We start from the raw sequence: 8139 nt of genomic DNA on the forward strand, positions 1-8139 counted from the left end.
ATTCTAAAGTGTGATTCTTAAGTGTAATTCAAACGTGAAATTCTCAAGGGTAATTCTAAAATGCAATTCAAAAAATGCAATTCTAAAGTGCAATTCTGAAGAGAAATTCTAAAATGTAATTCTAAAATGCAATTCTGAAGTGAAATTCTAAAATGTAATTCTAAAATGCAATTCCAAAGTGTAATTCCAAAGTGTAGTTCTAAAGTGTAATTGTAAAGTGTAATTATAAAATGAAAGTCTAAAATGCAATTCTGAAGCATACTGCCAGAGTGAAAATCTATAGTGTAATTGTAAAGGGTATTTCTAAAGTGCAATTCAAAAAACACCATTCTAAAATGTAGTTCTAAAGTGTAATTCTAAATTGTAATTCTAAACTGTTGTTGGAGCAAGCCCACGTGTCCACACAGTGCTGTTGGAATAGGTGGTTGCAGTGATACATGATGTTGAAATTGTTTGCACGCTTCATGGTCATGTGTGCGTAAAACTGTTGAGCTGTAACTGTGCGTTGACCCTGGAGTTGAGGAATACTGAGGTGGAAGTTGAGGAATACCAATTCCAAAGTGTAATCCTGAAGTGTAATTGTAAGGTGTGATTCTAAAGTGTGATTCTTAAGTGTGATTCTTAAGTGTAATTCAAAAGTGAAATTCTAAAGGGTAATTCTAAAATACAATTCAAAAATGCAATTCTAAAGTGCAATTCTGAAGTGAAATTCTAAAATGTAATTCTAAAATGCAATTCTGAGGTGAAATTCTAAAATGTAATTCTAAAATGCAATTCCAAAGTGTAATTCCAAAGTGTAGTTCTAAAGTGTAATTGTAAAGTGTAATTATAAAATGAAAGTCTAAAATGCAATTCAGAAGTATACTTCCAGAGTGAAACTCTAAAGTGTAATTGTAAAGGCAATTCTAAAGTGCAATTCAAAAAACACCATTCTAAAATGTAGTTCTAAAGTGTAATTCTAAATTGTAATTCTAAAGTGTTGTTGGAGCAAGCCCACGTGTCCACACAGTGCTGTTGGAATAGGTGGTTGCAGTGATACATGATGTTGAAATTGTTTGCACGCTTCATGGTCATGTGTGCGTAAAACTGTTGAGCTGTAACTGTGCGTTGACCCTGGAGTTGAGGAATAACGAGGTGAAAGTTGAGGAATACCAATTCCAAAGTGTAATCCTGAAGTGTAATTGTAAAAGGTAATTCTAAAGGGTAATTCTAAAGAGGAATGCTAAAGTGCAATTCTAAAATGCAATTCCAAAGAGTAATTCTAAAATGGAATTGTAAAGCATAATTTTAAAGGGTAATTCTAAAATGTAGTTCCAAAATGCGATTCTTAAGGGTATTTCTAAGAGGTAATTACACTAAAGTGTAATTCTTAAGTGCAATTCCAAAATCAACTCTGAAGTGAAATTCTAAAGTGAAATTCTGAAATGCAATTTCAAATTGTAATTCCAAAGTGTGATTGTGAAGTGTAATTGTAAAGGGAAATTCTAAAATGCAATTCTGAAGTGTACTTCTGGAGTGTAACTCCAAAGTCTAATTGCAAAGGACAATTCTAAAGTGCAATTCCCAAGTGTAATTTTGATGTATAAATCTAAGGTGCAATTCTGAAATGCAATTTTAAGGTGAAATTCTCAAGTGTAATTCTCAAGTATAATTCTAAAGTGTAATTCTAAAATGCAATTCCAAACTGTAATTCCAAAGTGCAATTGGAAAGGGTAATGCCAAAGAGTAATTCTAAAATGCAATTCCAAAGTGTAATCCTGAAGTGTAATTATAAAAGGTAATTATAAAGGGTAGTTCTAAAAGGTAATTCGAAAATGCATTTCCAAAGGGTAATTCTAAAGTGTAATTTTAAAATACATTTCCAAATTGTAATTCTAAAGGGTAATTCTAAAATGTAATTCAAAATTGAAATTCTGAAGTGTAATTCTAAAATGCAATTCCAAAGTGCAATTCCAAAGTGCAATTCTAAAATGCAATTCCAAATTGTAAATCTAAATTGTAAAGCTAAAGTGTAATTCTCAAGTGTAATTCTTAAGGGTAATTCTAAAATAAAGAGTTATTCTAAAATGCAATTCTTAATGGTAATTTTAAAGTGTAATTTTAACATGTAGTTCTAAAGTGTAATTCAAAAGTGTAATTCAAAAGTGCGATTTTGATGTATAAATCTAAGGTGCAATTCTTAAATGCAAATTTAAGGTGCAATTCTAAAGTGCAATTCTAAAGTGTAACTCCAAAGTGTAATTCGAAATGGTAATTCTAAAGGGCAATTCTAAAGTGTAATCCTAAAATGCATTTCTACAGGGTAATTCTAAAGTGCAATTCTCAAGTGCAATTCTAAAATGCAATTCTAAAGTGTACTTGCAACGTGTAATTCCAAAAGGAAATTCTAAGGTGTAATTCTAAAATGTATTCTAAAGTGCAATTCTCAAGTGCAATTCTAAAATGCAATTCTAAAGTGTACTTGCAACGTGTAATTCCAAAAGGAAATTCTAAGGTGTAATTCTAAAATGTATTCTAAAGTGCAATTCTCAAGTGTAATTCTAAAGTGTGATTCTAAAGTGTAATTTTACCATGTAATTCGAAAGTGCAATTCTAAAGTGCAATTCTAAAATGCATTTCTAAAATGCAATTCCAAAGTGTAATTGTAAAGAGGAATGCTAAAGTGCAATTCTAAAATGCAATTCCAAAGGGTAATTCTAAAATGTAATTGTAAAGCATAATTCTAATGGGTAATTCTAAAATGTAGTTCCAAATTGTGATTCTAAAGGGTATTTCTAAGGGGTAATTCTAAAATTCAATTCCAAATAAGTGCAATTCTAAAGTGCAATTCTAAAGTGTAATTCTAAAATGCAATTCCAAATTGTAATTCTCATGTGCAATTCTCATATGTAATTCTAAAGTGTAATTCTAAAGTGTAATTGCAAAGGATGATTGCAAAGGGTAATTGCAAAGAGGAATTTGAAAATGCAATTCTGAAGGGTACTTATAGAGTGTTATTCTAAAGTGTAATTGTAAAGGGCAATTCTAAAGTGCAATTCAAAAAACACTATTCTAAAGTGTGATTCTAAAGTGTACTTGTAAAGTGTAATTCAAAAGTGTACTTCTAAAGTGTAATTCGAAAGTGCAATTCTGAAGTGTGATTCTAAAGTACAAGAGCCAGGAACTCCAAGAACCAGGTTTGCCAAGAGTCAGGAACGCCAAGAGCCTGGTACCCAGCAGAACCAGCAGGAACAGTCCAGCTGTCACCAACTGCCATTGCTGCTGTCCTCAACCATCAGGAGCTGCCACCAACCATCAGTAGGTATCATCAACCGTGGGCCTATTGGCTCATCACTGCACATAACATCCAACCGTCAATTCTCATGGTCATTCTCTCCTCATGATCAAATGAGATGCAACTCCCAATTAACACAGGCTTGGCTTACAGTGCCATGTCCAGGGCTCTGCACGAATACCAAAAAGCAGCCATTTGCCGGAACAACCGAGCAAAAACATGAAGCGCTCACAAAACGTCAACGGGAAATTATCACCTCTTTGTTCAGCCCAATACTAATAAAAGCCAGTTTGCATCCATAGAGCTACTGAACGGGGTGTTGATCCCAATGGAAGAAGGTGGGTGCCAAACGTCAAAGAAAAAAAAGGTGGGTGTCGAACATCAATGGCAAAAGGTGGATGCATGAGGTAAATGATCCGAGAGCACAGCCATGTTTGACCGTCAAAATGAACTGTTCAGGAATAGTTTGTGGTGTGTTTACTGACTCAAATGTACTATAAGTCCAATGTGAAAATGATAGCCAAAATAAAATGTGTCAACAAATCGTGTATTTCCAAGCTAACGTGTCTTGATGGAAAGGGAATAGAATGAGTCTACTTTGGGCTAACGGCTATCTATAGTGTACATGAATGGTGAATATCACTCATGCAGAAATGAAAACTGACATAAAATCATACATCATTAATGTGTCGTAAAGAGGAAAAGGTTATCCCATAAGAACGAAGGGGAACCTGTTCTCTACCCTTCTCCAATGCATCAAAGAGTTAGAATCCCACCAGACAAGGGAATGGATCTATTCTGAACTTGCATTTATGGAAATAACTGTCTGAGGACCTGGATGTTGTGTGCATTACTCGGATCCGATTCTGAAATCCACCACAATATAATATGAGTTCCCTTGCAAGGAACTTCAACGTACATGGAGGCCATTAGGCCCATCAAAGCCTGTGCTATTCTTACCAACTTATGGTTGTTTGTCTGCCCTCTTTCCTTTTTATAAATGCTGAGGGTCAAACAAGGAAGCAGCATATACCATTTTTGAAGTCTTTTGTATGACTCAGCCTAGGTTTTAAACTCTAACCTCCCAGACTTCGAGCGGAAACTCCAACCATAATGCCACCAATGCTGGTAATAATGCAATCCACAAGCTTGACTTCGGTATTCACAGAGAATGCTAATGGATTTTGGAGTAAATGCACAATTGTACTGTACCGATAGCCTACGGAACAATTTTTTTTGAGAACACCGTATTGCATGGCCTCTGAAGTCATTGCCTGCGATGAGAACCCAAATGCTACCTGTGACTACCGGAGTGATCTCTTGTCTCTTATAATCACAGCCATTGAAAAGGTGGAAGGAGCACCACCTCTACGTGATGTGCATCCTATATGAGCTCTATTTCTCATTCCAAGAAACCCAACACCCCGACTCAAGTCCAAAAAGTGGTCAAAGTGCTTCTTAACATTTGTTAAGAGCTGCTTTATTAAGGACTATCTGCAGCAGCCGAGCTAAGACCAACTGCTGTGACACCCGTTTATCTGTGAGCAGGCGAATCAACGCTAGGTGCACATTCAACTCAAAGACCACATTGAAAGCACCAAGGAAAATAGAGGAGAGAAAGATGAAACTGACAATGAACACAGTGGGAGTGAGTAGGAGGAGAAGGAACTTCCCACATCCGTCCGTGAGCAAAACTTGCTGGTGAAGGCAGGAAATGGAGAATAAAGACTTCCAGATGTTTCAGAAGGCCGAAGCACAGGACGGGTAGTAGTGACAGGAGATGATGGTTACCAGAAGGAAAGGAAAGCTGCATGAATACTGCCGGACCCCAGAAACATCAGGAGATGCAGAGACAAATTTATGAACATCACAGACAAATTTCGGAACAACAGTGAAGGGTGCACGGATAGGCTAAAATGCAAGAACATGACCAGCGGCAGCATCGATGAGAACATGGCAACCGACAGCTTGCTGAGGAACAAGAGAAGAAGCAAACTGTGGAGACAGACTGATGTCGAGAAGAAGAGAGGCAAAGAGAAGCAGAGCTAGAAAGGCATCGTGAAGAGGAAAGATGCTGTCTTATCTTATTTTGCCTTGTTTAATCGTAGTGCCAAATGGTGGTGAAACCACACATTATAATGAAGGGAATAAGATAAAGCTATCTGCATGCTTTGGTTTATGTGGTATTCTGGGTTTTATATCTTTCTTCATCTGATTCACTTTTAAAATATGCAGAATGAAAGCATCTATACTATAAAAGGAGACGTGTGTGCCCGTGTGTTCATGTATGCATCAGTGCATGCATGAGAGTTTCACCCATTGGTTGGACAGTTCGACTGACTTCACCAACAATTTCTATACGACCGCCGCCATATTTCTATACCAACGTATATGTCTAAGGTTTCAAAGGGCTCATTTGTGAGGCTCGCACTTTTTGACTCTCTCATGGCTTTATCTTAACTCAAATTCGATATCCAATTTCATTTTTCATTGTGGCTAAGATGGTTTAAGACTCGGTTGCAAAAAAATTGGAAGAAAATCGTATGGATATTGATGTTTTAAAAGGCAAAACGCATTTTAATCGCTATTTCTGGTAGGGTGCGATGCAGGGAGGGAAAGAGGAGAGAGGAGAGGACAGAGGGAGAGGGGTAGAGAGGGAGGAGGGCAGACAGAGTGAGGGGAGGGAGGGGTGACAGAATGAGGAGGAGGAGGAGAGACAGCATTGTATGCAGCTTGTGGCTGCTGGTTGCATCATTTTCTGGAAGTGCGACTGTGCTGCTGATGCAGTGCCCCTGTCACCAGAAAGCTGGTACTCTTTTTGCCGACCTTGGAAGGATGACATGCTGAGTCAACCCACCGAGTGTTATTTAAATGTAACAAAAGGGGCTCAAACTCAAGACCCAAGGATCTTAAGCCAGCCACCTTAAGCAAACACCACGCCACCTATAGAGGTACAGCATGAGATAGTATTGCATTCAAAGTAATCTACTGTTTGTGAGTGCACAGGGAATAAGATAGCCTAAATACCATTAGCTGACAGCTTAGAAATCATGGTAGAATCAATTACATGAGAGATGACTAGTGAGATAGCCTGAGCCTCTTTTTTGAGATGGAGGACAACCATCCATTGATGACATTGCAGAAGCATCATGTCCGAGGTGGAATGGTGTCTATCTTGTCCATAAGCCAAACTGGTGGTCAGATATTAAATTGTTGGAGGAAAGATGAGTCATGTTCTGCTGCAATTATTGATTGAATTACTTTGCTTATTATGATGAGAAGGCTGACTGGTCCATCATTAATATTGTCAGTTTTGGCACCATTATTATGAAATGTAGTCATGTTGGCAATTTTCCGTAATGCAGGCGAGCAGCATATGGATACTTGATAGATCGTTTTCATTAATCAACTGCTTTCTGTCATTTAGCAGGTACTGAACAAGACATTGCAATGAAACTTAATAGATAAAATTGCCTTTCTGGGTTGGCCCCAATGGATATTGATCAGTTTGGATAATCTTTCTCTGCTAATCTGGATATGACGGTCATTTAACAGCCAAGCTGTACGTGGTATTGGCTTGTGATGTTAATAAAAATGCATGAACACTCTACATTGAGAAGATTGCAGAAATTTTCCTAAATGATGTAATTTTAAATGCAGAAATACTACCTGTGAGAGGCAATAAGTGAGTGATGTTTTGACAAGAAAGGCACCAATGAAGATATCATTGGTTCCTCATTTCTGTAAAACAAATCAAGCTGCTTTTTGGGAGAACTTGATTAAAATACAAAAGCGACAGAAATCCAGATGCACTGTTTTTTGGTTTGTTTGTGTGTTTTTTTCGACAGAAAATGCATTACCAACTGTCATAGGTTGTATCGAGATCCATGCAATATTGGAGAGCTTAGTTTCAAAGTCAAAATCTCTTAGAGAACTTAAGCGAAGGGATCAATATTGAAACAGCGACTCGTAAACTATGAGCAATATAAAGGATTACAGTTTTCAATTTGTTCCATCAATCAAATGATGGGATTTTGTCTTCCTGCTGAGAACCATATGCTTTCCATGTAATCCAGTGATGCATGGTTGTTGTGACATCAAAGGGAGTTTTGCTTTCATTGTGATCCACAATAATTGCAGTTCAGGGATATGGGAATCTTAAATTTGCTCAGGTCTAAAAGGTGAAACGAGCAATTGTGATGATGCATGAGAAACATAGAAGTGAAAAGACAGACTTAGGACAAGGCCAAACAGGTGCACAAGCACAATTAAAGGGTAAGAGTTTTTAAAAAAAGTCCCTTCCATTTAAAGTCAAGTTAATAATGGAAGTACTTTGTGTTCCTTCATGTGGATCACATCAATGCAAGCTTTGGCCTTTGGATGATAGGTAACTGACTATTTTAGGATAATCTTATGGAAGTATTATTTGTGTATAACATCAACTTTATTTTTTTTTAAAGATAGGTTATCATGCACAAGTTGCAAGCATTAATATGCATTAGCGACAACTGCATCTTGGTTCATGGGAAACAAAAGAGGAAACTGAGACAGGACAGGGAATCTATGTTAAGAAATACATTTTCGCTGTTCAATCAGTGGAAAAGGATCTCAATGAGGAAGGGAATGCTATACCGCAGATCCGGAGTAAGTGAGTACTGCAGCATCTCCATGATGAGGGAGGACATCAAGGCATTGAGAGAACCACTAGACTGGTTCGGTCCAGGTGTTACTGGCCAGGCTTTCTCAAGATATTCAAATGTGGTGCCAACACTGTGAAAGATGTATCTTGTCTGAAGGCCCACATCCAGGCTTGAAGACATTGATGGGAAACCTGTTGACTAAACGTCTATTTTTGCCCGATGTTT

General features: G+C 37.3%; 1 long non-coding RNA gene across 1 annotated transcript in view; it reads right to left on the bottom strand.

The window, feature by feature from the left end:
• The window catches only part of LOC147029326 (uncharacterized), a 225352-nt gene that overhangs the window by 44062 nt on the left and 173151 nt on the right, over positions 1 to 8139 (bottom strand). The gene's annotated exons all lie outside the window — the stretch shown is intronic.

This window comes from Eptatretus burgeri, chromosome 3 (assembly GCF_056783735.1).
Source record: "Eptatretus burgeri isolate ZD-2024b chromosome 3, Ebu_testis_v1, whole genome shotgun sequence".
NCBI classification, from domain to species: domain Eukaryota; kingdom Metazoa; phylum Chordata; class Myxini; order Myxiniformes; family Myxinidae; genus Eptatretus; species Eptatretus burgeri.